At 37.2% G+C, this 10,190-nt stretch overlaps 1 protein-coding gene across 1 annotated transcript in view; it reads right to left on the bottom strand.

Annotated features, from left to right (window-relative positions):
* The window catches only part of LOC122816533 (ATP-sensitive inward rectifier potassium channel 12), an 855,635-nt gene extending 846,660 nt beyond the window's left edge, over window positions 1-8,975 (bottom strand). The window contains exon 1 of the mRNA XM_044089376.1: window positions 8,193-8,975. The gene's annotated coding sequence lies outside the window, so the exon portion shown is untranslated. The remainder of the gene's footprint in view (window positions 1-8,192) is intronic.
* Between the last annotated feature and the right edge of the window lie 1,215 nt (window positions 8,976-10,190).

A 10,190-nucleotide genomic window follows, 5' to 3' on the forward strand; every position in this document is an offset into this window, starting at 1 on the left:
CAACCTGAAAATGCAGCAAATTACATATGCAGAATGAAATCAAGCCTATTTCATGACGGTAATGAGGGAGTCAAATTGTCTACACAATTAATGTATTTGTGCACTGTTTATGTCATGTTTGAAGCGATCACTTGAAGGGGCAACATATGTGCATGTCCTGCTGCATGAAGTATGATCATTTTAACATTTCCAACAACACATAAAAGATTTTCATTTATATAACAGTTACATATGGCAATGTGCAGAGATGATTTGCAGAGTGTGGGGCTTGCAATTAAACATATTATAACAAATAACATGTCCTTTTATGAAACCAGTGGGGAAGGAAACATGATTGACACAACAGTGGTGGGAAGAATGCTTCTATTTACAGTGTGTTGAAGTCCCGCATCTGTCTAACTCAAAGAAGAGTGTGATGAAATGTATGACACAGCTGTAGGTGCCAGATACAAAGAGGGACTATTAAAGTAAATGTCAAAGCAGTAGTATCACTTGAAGGACTAAACAGTTTTTCACATATGTTTATTAAAAAAACATTAGCCTTGATATAAAAATGGACTTCATAATATTCTTCAGTGCTGCTTTTTCTTTTAATTTTAATGTTTGATCTCCTCTATTTGTATATATTTTTCTAGTGGAAACAGATGATAACACAGAACATGTGACTCTTAACAAAAACATTTCCTAAAACTAGTTTATTATTTAGCGCTCTATTTTGAGCTGTTTGTGAAACTTCACGTTGATATTTTAGTAAATGACTTATGCCATTAAAACTTGCAGCCCAATTTACTATTTTAAAAGTGCTCTCCTTCAGGAACTTGCTAAATTTGAGGGTCTATATTAGAACATCGAAGTTTCAAAACTTCGAATGTTCTAATATCGACCCCTATTCAGCAAAAGCTGAAAACATCGAACATACAGAACAGCGAATTTTTTCCTAGGAAAAAAAAATCCGCTGTTCCAAAACATACACACAATACAAGCACACCAAACAAACAGCAATCCACACACATACACCTAAAGTCTTACACCTAACCCTACACTAAACTATACACACACCACTAACTATCCACTTAACCCAACCCTAACCCTAAGGTTCATCACTATCGCACACTCACCTCACCCGCGTCCTAACTCTAACTCACTTACCCCGCCCTAACCATCACATCCACACAATCGCACACTTACCTGACCCACGCCCTAACCCTAAGTCACCTAACCTGCCCTAATCCTCACGTCTACACAATCGCACACATACCTAACCCACGCCCTAACCCTAACTCACCTAACCCGCCCTAACCCTCATGTCCACACAATCGCACACATACCTAACCCTCACCCTAACCCTAACTAACCTAACCCGCACTAAATCGCACACTTACCTGAACCCAACCCGTAACTTTCCACCACAGCACTGAAAATACCAAAGCAACAGAAATGGACAACCAAATTCTTTCCCTAGGAAAAAAATTTGGTTTTCTGTTGCTTCAATATTTTCAGCTTTTGCTGAATAGGGTTCGATATTAGAACATTCAAAGTTTTAAAACTTCAATGTTCTAAAATAGACCCAAATTTGAGTGGTAAAATGTTTCCATAGCTTCTTTACACATTTATTCTGCATACTATACAGCAGTAGAAATATTGCATTTGTTGTGATGGGAGTGCTGTGATTCTTCGTACTAATGTTCCTTAACAAAAACATAGAAATTAAGTATGTGTCATTTGACGTTAACTATGATTATTTTGGTTGGCATTACATTTTTTCCTTCCTGCAGGCTGTTCACAGAATTATCTACTGTGATGTGGATAGGTGCCCATAAGAACGGAGCCTTTCTAGTCACTCACCTACATGCCAAGTGTAGGCTTGAAGAGGGATAGCAGTGGCAGATCTGGGGGTGATGGACTGAAGCGATATGCATCCCATTCTTTTATGACACAGCATATGGAGTGCAAAAGGAACCCTGACGCATAGAGAAATACCTCTGAACTGTCCCAGATTTCGCAGAATGTATTTGATTTTGCCTTTTAATTTTGCTGTGTTCCTCACTAAAAGTTTTGATTTTTCTGGTAAATCATTCAGGATTGCCATCACTCAATAATGACAATAATTTGAGTTTCTGTTGTTCCGTTATTTTTTTAAGTGAATTGTAATAATGTTTACACATATTTCCTGATTTTGGGCCTTTGCCTCCAATTATCTTTTGGCTTTCTCCAGAATTTCTGAGGAGACATTAAGAGTTTTGCATAGAGAAGTAATTCCTCAGGCCAGGTATGGCCACTGTTTTGTGAATTTGTAGCCCTGCCTTTCGATAGACTCATATCTTTCACAGAATGATGGAATATTTAGTTTCAATGGGAAGACATTTAAAGGTTTCATGTTTTACTGGATGAGATGGGACAAGTAGGTGCTGCTGTGTGACTGCAAAACATTCTGAGACCAATATTTACTGATACCTTGGTACTGAAGGAATGCACAGCCACCTGTCAGCCCCAGAAGTGTAAGTACAATACTGTCATTGTACCTCAAACACATGCAGAAAAAGTGTTTGACACAACTACTCAGACCAAGTCTTCTTGTACGTGGCTCTCATGTTTTCCACGTATGCTACCGATTCTAGTTTACTTAATTTGGATGTGTACATGACAACTGACTGTTCATACTATTGCTAATTCTTAACCCATTAATCTACTTATCAGGAATGTGAGTAATGCAGCATACACCCTTTAACCCATGACACTAATCTGGATATTTGGGATGTTAACTGAATGAGCTGCATAAATATCTGCTTATTTTCAATTGTGTTGGGTAATAATTTTACCATAAATTCACCAAGGTCCAGCCTGGGCTTCAGGTCATCGTCCAGCTTGCACTTGAGGGTTTCATTCTTTGAGTAGACAGAAGAAGAATCCACACATTTCTACAGATAAATACAGTAATCATGGCTAGGAAAGCATATTTTTCTTAACATGTCCCTTGCAGTGGCTGAATTCAAAAATGGTTCTTTATTTAAATCACTGGGGGGCTGTGTTTAAACAGTGCATATACATAGAATAGCAACAAACCTGGAGTAGCATGCCCATCCCCATAAAAAAAAATACTAATATTTATTTTTGTCCCCTAATATTAGGCTGTGATGTATTGTTTTATGAGCTCCTATAAGTGAATGTCTGATTCATGCCTTAGTAGCCAAAATATTCTTACCACAACTTTTCAGCAGACTGTGATAGGTTCTCCAAATAACAGCATTCTAAACTAATAACTTTTGCAGTGGTCATGCCTAGATTAATATTATATAGCCCTAACAGTCTGCTTTGAGTTCTGATAAGTTGACAATGCTTATCAAAGCTGATTATTGTAGACTAGGTGACTAATATCAAAAAACACACTGTAGAAAAAAGAACAGTAGAACAAAGCACTAAAAGTTACCCTAAAAAATAATTTAAAATAAAACAATTACTTCATATTGTGTCTCAATTTATTGCCATATAGACACACATGCAAACACACGTGCACATACAACACATACACATACACACACACACACACACACACACACACACACACACACACACACACACACACATGCATGCACGCCAGGACACACAAACACAAATATGAAACAGAAACTTGACATTGCTTTAAATATTGATGATTCATTTTTCAGATGATTTGGGTTCTTGTCTCATAAGAGATGTGCATTAATTTAGCAGTATATTGCATTTAAAAATTGTTGACATTTATGTAAAATTATGGAATGTTTGTTGAATGGAGAAAAACTGTATGCAAAAAAACAAATCAGACCTACAGAATACAGTACTCAGACAGACCTCGTCGAGCAAACCATGAATTAGTGTGTTTCTCTGTTATATAATTACATTGCCAGCCATGTTGCTACAACTGTACACTGTTTAATTAGTCATATCTGGGTCACTGCTGCAGCAGAACAAATACTGCAGTTACCGTGCACACAAGAATGGGGAGAGGTAATAGGTCTGTTGGGTAAGTTATAGACACCTTCACAGCAGAATGCATTAAGAAAAGCAGACACTACTTATGAGACAGACAGCTGCTATTTACATTAACTGTAAGGGTTTCTTTAAATAGTCTGACTGTACCGTTTGACATTTCCTATCTAAACCTAAAGCAAAGGAGAACAGGAGAAGAATTTTATTAATTATATAACACGTTTCTTCCATCACATTACTTTACACAGATAGTACTGATACTGGTAGCGAAGTGACTGACTGCGGTAGCAGCCAGTATATCCTCTGTCATCCACACAAAACGCACATGCAGAATGGACACTATATTCCCCAATATTATTGGAAGAAATAGTTGACCAGAACAATTTGGAAAATTGCCCTTTTCTTGTTGAGAATAAAGCCTTGGGCTCTTTTACTTCTAATGACCAAGTGGAGAAAGAGTACAGGTATCAGGGTCAGTAAAAGTACCTTGGGTTAATGTTGCACCTGTAGGATAGCACAGCTTATTGCTAGTTTTTCAGGTATGATTTCTATCGCTGACCTGCATTAGAACAGATAGCTGACAGGTTTGGAGGTGGATGGGTTACTAGTGGTGTCCCACTGATGTCTTTAATATGCCACTACTGTGTCTAAAAGTAGTCACACATCTGCAAAGACAAGTCTAAGCTATGACAGTAGTCTGGATATTTGGGATGTTACCTGAACGCACTGCGTGAGTATTTGCTCATTTTCACAATATGATGGACGAGATCACATTCCTTAACTGAATACTAAGTTCACAAACACTGAATTACAGTCTGGAAATCACATGCTTATGTTATTATATATCACGCTATTATATATATGTTCATTTACAGATACAGCAAAGCACGCAGATTAGAAATGATTTGGCAGCTTCATTCTGACATGCTTTAAACTTTAGATTGATTCCATGCATGAATGAATGTGTGTGTGTGTGTGTGTGTGTGTGTGTGTGTGTGTGTGTGTGTGTGTGTGTGTGTGTGTGTGTGTGTGTGTGCGTGTGTGTGTGCAAGCATGTGTATGTGCATATGTGTGTATACATGCATATGCATGTACATGAGTGTGTTTGTCTGCATGTGTGTGTGTGTGTTTATGAGTATGTGTGTGCATGTGTATATACATATGTGTTGAGTATTTTTATATGCCTTGTTATGAAAAGTGCACAGCCGTTAGAAGAGGAGAGAGATGAAATTAATTTGAAGGTTTTGTAATGAAATGAACTGTCTGCTGGCATTCAAGGTTTGCATTATTTAAAACAGTCTGCCTTCTGATAATGACTGTTTAAATTTAACAGTAACATCTCAGGCCATGACATCCTAGTGGAAAGGTGCCAACATCCAAGATACTACAGAGAATTGTACTAATTGGCACTTGTGATGGTAGTTTGATATGAGAAGGCAGCGTTTAGTAGACGGGGAGCCTGAACTGCCCTTTCAATCACAACAGGTGGCCCTTCCTAGCCTGAACCATAGCACACTGATTTGGCAGAACAAAAACTCTGGTGCTAAAATTCTGTTTAAGAAAGTTGGGTTTGTAACGAATCATTAGGTCAAAACTAATTTGCAGTTACGTCCTGTGAACAAGTCTAACTGTCTTGATTAGGATCATATAGTGTGCAGAAAGCTGTGGTGGGGATCAGATTTTTCTTCTGGGAAAACTAAGCTCATCAGCAGCTATTTTCTAGTCATTGTGACATGTTTTTATAGCCAAACTCGTACAAATAATGCTCTAGTCATTGTTGTACTTACTAATTAATAAATAAGCAAAAAAGACAAGAAATAATAAATTATAGTGAAGCAGAAGAAGGCCACTTTCTTTTTTTTTTTTTTTTTCTTGTAAATATTCTATATAATTGTTTACAATTAATAATGCGAAGTCAGTTATCCTTCAGGTGTAATGGATAGGAATGTTACAACTCAAATGCTGTTTCCATGCAAATATTAGTTACTCCGTAGGTTCCATGTGTGACTTTATTGTCTGGAAAATAATGAAGCTGTAGGTTCTATTCCCACCTCAGGCTGCTTTGATTTGTATTGTACCACTGACGTTGCAGTGCAGATATATGAATATTCTACACTTTGATGAGCCTTCCTTTGGATTAACTGTTGAGCTGCAATCCCACCCACCTGAATTGTTAGTAGCTCAGATGGATATTGACAATTCCGTGGCACTTATCAGAAAGAGTAAGGGACTATCCTGGCTAGGTGTACTCCAGTCTGTTTAAATATGACCTTAGGTGTCCTCTGAAAAATAGGTCACAGGTGTACAGAGACTAATGAGGTCAACAAATATGAATGAATTAAGTACACATTTTGATATTTCTGTACAGAAAAGAGAAATGGTGGCCAGAAGAAACTATTTCTGTAGTGTGTAGTATCCACAGTTTGTAGCAATCCACATTAATTGTTTCACTTTGAAAGTGAGAAATTTCAAACTAAGATAAAGGCAGTGTAACATAATGCAGTATTCTAGGAACAGGCTGCTGCAGCATTCCCTTTTCTAAAGTCCTGTGTTTCCCCCTACTGTACATTTTTATTGTCATACTATTGGCTACACACTTTAATTCTTACCTTGGTAAGCTAGTTACAGTTTCATGAAATGAAGGTAGTGAGAATGTACAGTTTTCTCCAAGGTGAGGGGGAAGCACTTCTTATTGTTACTTCTTAATATGAAATGTGGCCATGCTGAAGCAGTTACAAACACAACACACAGTCTTGATAAAAATGTTTAAAGGAATTGGTGGCTAACAGATAAAAAAGTATTCAGTACGTGTCAAGGAAATCATTTTGCAAATCAGTAGAATCCAATGTGAATCATATTGGTTAAGTTTATGTATGCACAAAATTTCTGGTGTGCCATAAGTTGTTACATAATTTAAACAGTGAATACAGTATAACTGTTTTACTTGATAAAAATGTATATGATTTTCATAAACAGCTTGTATTCATTGAGTTATGCAGAATTAAATCCCACCAAATGATACTGATTTATTATCACGGCCCATGACTTTAGAGTTGACTAATTTCTTTAATATATTCCTTGGATATTAGGGTATGAATAAAATGCTACTATCTCCATAAAATAAGCAAAAAAACAGGGTTAATGTGCTATTCACATTGATAATATCTATAGATATATAATGAGCAATCTAGCTGTTCTTAAATAAAGTAAGTACATGCAAGTTATACAAACATTGCAGACCCCTGAAGGGCAGAAAAAGAAACATAGTACTGGAACCTAATCTCAGAATAAAATATCCTTATCTGGAGTTTTCCTATAAATTGACCTGCAGTGCTGTAGATGTATATTTTTGTCTGCCACAGAACTAGCACATATTGCTTTTCTGTTTAAGGAGACTTCTGTTTTGACTGTGAGATTCAATTTTTGCGCAACACTCTCCATTTAAAGCACAATGGTATAACTGAGCCAACTACAGACAGTTTATACTATTTATACATTATGACAGAACTTTAACATGCACTCTGTTATATTATTACTAAAATCTCTGTAACAGTATAGTAAATGCAACAATAAATGACATGCAGAATAACTGGTGAATAAAGATAACTTGAAAACTGTACCATCTGGCATATGATACACTGGCTGACTACTGTTACAGGAATAACTATTGAGCTCTTTTCAAATAGAGATTAAAAGGGCCACCAAGTTTCTTTTTCACTTTCACTACTGCTTTCCGCAAGTAATTCAGCAAGAAAACTTAACATGGGAATCAAAGCGTATCATGCATTTATTTTCCCTAGCAATCCTTTTCTGTCTCTTCTGATATTAATGTGGAAGCTACAAGTGGCATGGCTTTACCCGAAGGTTTTACATAATTTCTCACATCCGCATTACAAAACCAGAAAAATAGTAAAACTGATTTTTAAATATTATCTTCATTTCTTTGACACTACTGACCACTTTAATCAAATAATTAAAGTCTGCGATGCATACAAATTGTATTAAGAAAATCAGAAGTAATAATTGCATGGACACATATAGATCAAATGCTGTAATGTGATTTTTTTAAATATGCCCTTATCTTTTTATGCATATATAGATGAGCAGCACATGTGAGAGTGAAACTTTGTCAGCACTTTATATTCATTTTTCCCCTTGGTAACAGGACCAGCATTTGTAGTTTATGTGCACCTGTTACAAATAGCAGAAAGCATGAAGCATCTTACCTTCAGTTTAATCAGAAGACTAATCCTCCTCTATATCTCCTAAGCACTTACAAGTAGATTGGGACTTGGTTCTTCATTTTCCATAGGACTTTAAAAAAGACTTCCTTAATTAGAAATTGTACCAATCCAGCCATCTCAGATAAAAGTGTTCCTTTCTTAAATGCATTGCCTTTCTTCCTTGTAACAAATTATAATGTTTTCTTCTCTTCCTTTTTTAAACATCTCCACAATCAAGGAAATAATCAGATCTTCCCAAGTAATCCTTCATAGTTCTCTGCTCCAATGTATGGCAGGAACTGAGATAATGACAGGTAAAGACACATTGTTGAACAGGTCCTTTCTCTTTCCCAGCTTTTCTGTCTTAGTGACAGCGATTCCAAGCTTCCTCCTGTGGATGTTTGCAGTTACAGAGGATTGGATGTCCTTCCTTTCCCTTTGTCTGTATTCTGACTGCTTTCTGCATATGTCTGTGTGTCTGTCAGTTCTGATCCGTGTGTTCCTACTGTTTGCCGGTCTCTCCTGCTCTGAACCTGTAACAGCTCATATGCAATGCTACAGACTCCGAGCAGCTCAGCCTCATGCAAAGCTGCACTCCCTCCTACTGCTTTGCCCATGAAACAGCAGCCGCTGTAACAGCATACAGGCTAGTACTGGGCTCGACAACCACCAGCATCAGCACTTTCTAACAAACTTTCAGTCATTTTCCCATTGTTTCTGTATTTATCTGTTCTCATGACCTTGTGCTGAATATCTTGTGTCTGCAGTAAGATGGCTTAAGATGTCTCCATGTATAATACAGCTTTATATCCCACTATAGCTAAAGAGAACCATCATATTCACGGACTGATTTCTAATATAGTAGCTGAGCTTTATTTATTTATGTTCTACAGCACATTTGAATTAAAGCTAAGCTGGCTGAAAGTAATACACTGAATCAACTGGGTTGATGGTGGAAAACGAGAGGTGATGAGAGTTAAGGCAAGCATACCGCTTCACGAGGGTTTTCTAATATAAGTGTATTTAGTGTTTCTTTTTTATTTCCAGCTATGCTTTATTGTGACAGCTGGTATTTTCTCCTTACCATATATTTATGGTTAGTCTTAGGGGAAATATCATATGCTACTCAAACATAAATGTGAAAACTTGTGTTGCCCACTTGAGATGATTGAACATTCTCAGTTCACTATCATTTTGAAGTATGCAGGTGATAAGTACTATTTTGTCTGTTGAGGCAAATATTCTTTCATTTATAGTATTAAGAATGCTTCCATTTTTAAAATCCTGGGGAGTGCATATTCAGCTGTGATTTCTATTTCTAATAACAATGAAGGATAAGCAAACGCTGCTTTTTAAAAGATGCAGTAAATGGGGAACTGCAATGAACACTGCATTTATTAAATCAAGTACTTATCAGGATGTAGTTGTAGAAAGTTTCAGATGTTTAACTTTTGCAGATTGTAGTCACAGTGTTTCGTGATTAAGGCATACTGTACTACACTGCAAAGCAACCTCTCCCCCACCTGCTGTCCTTTTTTTCTATCACTCTTCTGTAAAGTTGTACTTATGTTTCATGTCTCATGTGTCAGGGTTCACCATCAGTCTCTGCTAACATGTTTGCATGCACTAGTCTTTCAAAGAGTATGTGTGTGTGTGTGTGTGTGTGTGTGCGTGTGTGTGTGTGTGTGTGTGTGTGTGTGTGCATGCGCGTGTGCGTGTGTGTGTGTGTGTGTGTGTGTGTGTGTGTGTGTGCGTGTGTGTGTGTGTATATTGCACTTGTTAGTTTTTCAAAGCATATATGCAAGAGAATGAGTGTGTGTGTGTGTGTGTGTGTGTGTGTGTGTGTGTGTGTGTGTGTGTGTGTGTGTGTGTGTGTGTGTGTGTGTGTGTATTTGTGTCTGTGTGTTTGTATGTGAGTACAACAGAAAGTGTGAAACCAAAAGGGAAAAGTGTGTGTGTGTGTGTGTAGGGTGAGAGAGATGGGATTCCAGTACTGTATCC

The sequence above is a fragment of the Protopterus annectens genome, chromosome 12.part0 (assembly GCF_019279795.1).
Source record: "Protopterus annectens isolate FY-2018-M chromosome 12.part0, PAN1.0, whole genome shotgun sequence".
Lineage (NCBI taxonomy): Eukaryota > Metazoa > Chordata > Ceratodontiformes > Protopteridae > Protopterus > Protopterus annectens.